Source organism: Pristiophorus japonicus, unplaced genomic scaffold, assembly GCF_044704955.1.
Source record: "Pristiophorus japonicus isolate sPriJap1 unplaced genomic scaffold, sPriJap1.hap1 HAP1_SCAFFOLD_1268, whole genome shotgun sequence".
Taxonomy (NCBI): Eukaryota; Metazoa; Chordata; class Chondrichthyes; family Pristiophoridae; genus Pristiophorus; species Pristiophorus japonicus.
Window position 1 is genome coordinate 70,962 of NW_027250934.1, and position 5,237 is coordinate 76,198.

At 53.0% G+C, this 5,237-nt stretch overlaps 1 non-coding gene across 1 annotated transcript; it reads left to right on the forward strand.

The window, feature by feature from the left end:
- Positions 1 to 324: 324 nt before the first annotated feature.
- On the forward strand, positions 325 to 397 carry trnat-ugu (transfer RNA threonine (anticodon UGU)). Its single transcript has one exon. It is a non-coding gene; the product is annotated as a tRNA-Thr (tRNA).
- Positions 398 to 5,237: the final 4,840 nt, after the last annotated feature.

The window sequence follows — 5,237 nt, forward strand, 5'->3', positions numbered from 1 at the left end:
CCCTTCTCCCTCTCTCTCCCTTCCCCATCTCTCGCCCCTCCCCTCCCTCTCTTTCCCCTTCCCCTTTCTCTTCCCTCTTTCCTACTCCTTCCCTTCTCTCTCCCCACCTTCTACATTTTCCCCACCTCTCTCTCTCCCCTTCCCCTCCGTCTCCCCTTCCCTCTCTCTCTCACTCCTTCAGCACTCTCTCCCGTTCCTCCCCCTCTCTCTCCCCTTCCCCTCTTTCACTCCTTCCACTCTTGCTCTCCCCTTCTCCTCTCTCTGCCTCCCTGTCTCCCTTCCACTCTCTTTCCTGCTCCTTCCCCTGTCTTCCTTACAGCAGGTGGCTCCATAGCTCAGGCGTTAGAGCACTGGTCTTGTAAACCAGGGGTCGTGAGTTTAAATCTCACTGGGGCCTGCTCAAAATTAGACTTCGTATTTAAATTCACCGTCAATTAACAAGAGCTTTAATTATAAATATTAAACAGCTCCGAGACCGACCCTGGAACAACAGGCTCCCCTCACACCCTTCCCCCTCTCATCTCGTCTCTCTTACAATCTCTCTCGCCTTCCAAATCTTTCTCTCCCTTCCCCATCACGACCCATTCTGCATCTTTTAACCCCCCTCTCCGTTTCCCACTATCTCGCTTTCCCCGTCTCTCACTCATTCCCCTCTCCCCCCTTTCCCCCTCCCTCACCATACCCTCTTTCTAATTCCCCCTCTCTCCCCTCACTCTCTATTCTTCCCCCTCTCTCTCCCTTCCCCTCATACTCCCCTTCCCCTCTCTCGATCCGGCTCCCTCTCTCTCACCTTCCCTCTCTCACTCTCCCCGCCTGTCACTCATTCACCTCTCCCCGCCTTCCCCCTCCCTCCCCTCATGCTCTCCCCTTCCCCCTCTCTCTCCCCTTCCTCCCTTCTCTCCCACTCCTTTCCTTCTGTCTCCCCACCATTCCATACACTCTCTCTCTCTCTGCATCCCCTGCCTCTCTTTCCCCAGCTCCCTCTCTTCCTCTCTTCTTCGCTGTCTCCCTTCCCCTCTCTCTCTCTCTCTCCGCTTCCCCCCCTCTCTCCCCTTCCCCTCCCTCTCTTTCCCCTCCCCCCCCCCCTCTCTCACTCCTTCCACTCTCTCTTTTCCCTTCCCCTCTCTTTCCTGCTCCTTCCCCTGTCTTTCCCGCAGCATGTGGCTCCAGAGCTCAGGGGTTAGAGCATTGTTCTAGTAAACCAGGCGGTCATGAGTTCAAATCTCACTGGGGTGTAATTTGGTATTTAATTACCTGCGTCTCATTCCTCCCACTTTTCCCTTTCCTTTCAGGTTCTCCCTCCTCTCTCTCACTACTTCCCCACTCTCTTCCCTACCTCCTCTCACTCTCTTTTCCCTTTCCTTTCAGATTCTTCCCTTCTCCCTCTCTCACTCCTTCCCCTCTCTTTCCCGTCCCCATCTCTCTCCCTTTCCCCTTCCCCTCTCTCTTCCCTCTTTCCTACTCTCTCTCTCCCTGTCTCCCCTCCCCACCTCCCTCCCTCCCCTTCCCCTCCCTGTCACCCCTCCCCCTCTCTCTCACTCCTTCCCCTCTCTTCCCTTCCCCTTCACTTCTCTCCACTCCCCCTGTCTCACTCCCCTTCTGCTCTCTCCTCTTTCTCACTTCTTCCCCCTCTCTTCCCTTAACCTCTCTTTCCCCATCCCTCTCTCTCTCCCCTCTCTCTTTCTCCTCATCTACCCTTCCCTCTCCCTTCACTCCTTAACCACTCTCTTCCGTTTCTCTCCCTCTCTCTCCCCTTCCCTCTCTCTCTCACCCCTTCCACTCTCTCTTTTCCCTTCCCCTCTCTTTCCTGCTCATCCCCTGTCATTTCTACAGCAGCTGGCTCCATATCGCAGGGGTTAAAGCAGTGGTTTGGTAAACCAGCGGTTATAAGATCAAATATCAATGCGGCGTACACAAAGTTAATTCTGTATTTAAATTCGCCATCAGTTAACAAGGATATTAAACAACTCCGAGACTGACCCTGGAACAACAAGCTCCCCTCTGTAGCACTCTCTCTCTCCCGTTCTACATCTTTTTACCCCTCTCTCCCTTTCCCACTATCTCGCTTTCCCGTCTCTCTTTCATTCCCCTCTCCCCACTTTCTCCTTCCCCCTCCCTCCCTCCCCCCTCTCTTGCGCTCCACTTCCCTCTCTACTTTCATTCACTCCACACTCCTTCCCCCTCTCTCCCCTTCCCTCTCTCACTCCATCCACTCTCTCCCTCCACACACTCTCTCCCCTTCCCCCTCTTTCCTCTCCCCCTCTGTCTCTCCCCTTCCCCTCTCTCTTCCTCCCTGTCTCCCCTTTTCCCTCTCTCTATCTCCTTTCCCACTCTCTTCCCTTCTCCCTCTCTCTCACTCCTTCCCCATTCGCTCCCCTTCCCCTCTCTCTTTACTCTTCCCCCTCTCTCACTCCTTCCACTCGCTCTTTTCCATTCCCCTCTCTTTCCTGCTCCTTCCCCTGGTCGTCCCAGAGCAGGTGGCTCCATCACTCAGGGGTTAGAGCACTGGTCTAGTTAAACCAGGGGTCGTGAGTTCGAATCTCACTTGGGTCTACTCAAAATTAGCTCAGTGTTTTAGTTCATCGTCAATTAACAAGGGCTTTAATTATAAATATTAAACAGCTCCGAGACTGACCCTGGAACAAAAGGTTCTCCTTTCCCGTCCTTTTCTCTTCTCCAACTTTCCCTATCACGACACGTTCTGTCTCTTTTCCCTTCCCCTTCCCCCTCCCTCCCACATCTTCCTCTCTCTCAAACATTCCCCTCTCTCTCCTTTGTCCATTTCCTCCTCTCTCTCTCTCTCTCTCCTCCCCTTTCTCTCTCCCCTTCCCCCTCTCTCTCCCTTCCTCCCGCTCACTCTCTCTCCTCTCCCTTTTCCCCTTCACCCTCCACCCTCTCCCCTTCTCTCGGTATCTCTCCCCTTTCCCCCTCTCCCCTCTTCCCTTCTCCCTTTCTCTCCCCTTCCCCCTCTATCTTCCCTTCCCCCTCTCTCTCTCCCCTTCCACTGTCACTCACTCCTTCCGCTCTCCCTTTTCATGTTCTTCCCCCCCTCTCTCCCTCCCCTCCCCTGTCTCCACTCTTCTCGCCCCCTCCCACCTCCCTTTCTCTCCTTCCCTCGCTCTCGCTCTCCCCTTTCCCATCAGACTCTCCCCTCCCCCTATGGCCCATTCCCTCCTCTCTCCCCTTTTCCCTCTCTCCTCTTCCCCCTTCTCTCTCCCCTTCCAATCCTTCTCTTTCTCCTTCTCCTCTCTCACACTCATTCCACTCTCTCTTTTACCTTCCCCTTTCTTTTCTGCGTCTTCCCCTATCTTTCCCAACGCAGGTGACTCCATAGCTCAGGGGTTAGAGCATTGCTCTAGTAAATCAGGGGTCGTGAGTTTAAATCGCACTGGTGCCTAATTTAGTATTTAAGTACATTTCTCCCACTCTTTTCCCTTTTCTTTCAGGTTCTCCCCCTCTCTGCCCTTCCCCTCTCTCTCTCTATCTCTCTCTCTCTCACTCCTTCCCCCTCTCTCCCCTTAACATCACTTTCCCCTTCCTCCCTTTCTCTCCCCTTCCCCTCCTCTCTCTCACTCTCTATTCCCTCCCTCCTCTCTCTCTCTTCTCCCTTTCCTTTCAGATTCTTCTCTTCTCCCTCTCTCTCCCCTTCCCCTCTCTTTCCGCTCCCCATCTCTCTCCCCTTCCCCCCTCTCTTTCCCCCTTCCCTCTTTCCTACTCCTACCCTTCTCTCTCCCCCCTTCTACATTCTACATTCTCCCCACCTCCCTATCTCCCCTTCCCCCTCTCACACTCCTTTCCCTTTCTTCCCTTCCCATTCACTGCTCTCCCCTCCCCCTGTCTCACTCCCCTTCTGCTCCCTCCTCTTCTTAACTCTTTCTCACTCCTTCCCCCTTTCTTCCCTTAACCTCTCTTTCCCGGTCCCTCTCTCTCTCCCCTGCCCCTCTCTCTTTCTCCTAATCTACCCTTATCTCTCTCTCTCACTCCTTCACCATTCTTTCCCGTTCCTCCACCTCTCTCTCCCCTTCCCCTCTCTCTCACTCCTTCCACCCTCACACTCCCCTTCCCCTCTCTCTGCCTCACTGTCCCCCTTCCCCTCTCTTTCCTGCTCCTTCTCCTGTCTTTCTTACAGTAGGTGGCTCCATAGCTTCGGGGTTAGAGCACTGGTGTTGTAAACCAGGGGTCGTGAGTTCAAATTTCACTTGAGCCTACTCAAAGTTAGTTTAGTATTTAAATATGCCTCTCTTTTCTGCCTCTGCCTTTTCACTTTCGCTCTCACTTTTCCCTTACCTTTCAGACTCTCTCATTCTCCCTCTCTCTCTCTCTCTCTCTCTCTCCCCTTCCCCTCTTTTTCCTTCTCCTTACCCTCCCTCCCCACCCTCATAAAAGGTTTATAAAACAACATCACTTTGTTCACAGTACTTGTAGCAGCACTTGCGTGCTGAGAGATTTGCTTAGTATTGTCACTGGTGGCAATAAACGCCTGGGCTATCGCTATGGTTGGGGTCTCTACAGTCAAAAGTTTGCGAAGTACAGTTTCGTGGCCAATGCCAAGTGCAAAGAAGTCCTTGAGCATGTGCTCCAAATGTCCTTCAAAATTTGCAATGTCCTGCAAGGCCACTTAGCTCGGTGATATAGCTTGTCACTTCCTGGCCTTCAGACCTCTTGTACGTGTAGAACCGATATCTCGCCATCAGAACACTTTCCTTCGGGTTCCGTTGCTTCTGGACCAGTGTGCACAACTCATCGTACGATTTCTCTGTGGGTTTCGCTGGAGCAAGCAGGTTTTTCATGAGGCCATACGTTGGTGCCCTGCACACAGTGAGGAGAATCGCCCTTCGTTTGGCAGCGTTCGTTTCTCCTTCCATCTCGTTGGCCACGAAGTATTGGTCGAGTCGCTCCACAAAGGTTTCCCAATCATCTCCCTCCGAAAATTTCTCCAGGATGCCCACTGTTCTCTGCATCGTTGTGTTCGTCATCTGTACCTCGTCGCCAGTTGTTGTGTATGAATAAAGAGTCTGACCAGATACTGTGGGCTCAAAGCAAAGTGTGACCTTAGTCTTTTATTACAGGTCTCCAGAGTGCCTCTCCAGCCTGTGAGGCCTCCTTAAGTACAGGTGCTCCCAAGGGACTGTGGGATCCCTTGGGACTCCAGGGGATGAGCCCTCTGGTGGTTACACAAGGTATTTACAGGTTTACATATATAACACCCATCATGACCCGTTCTACATCTTTTTACC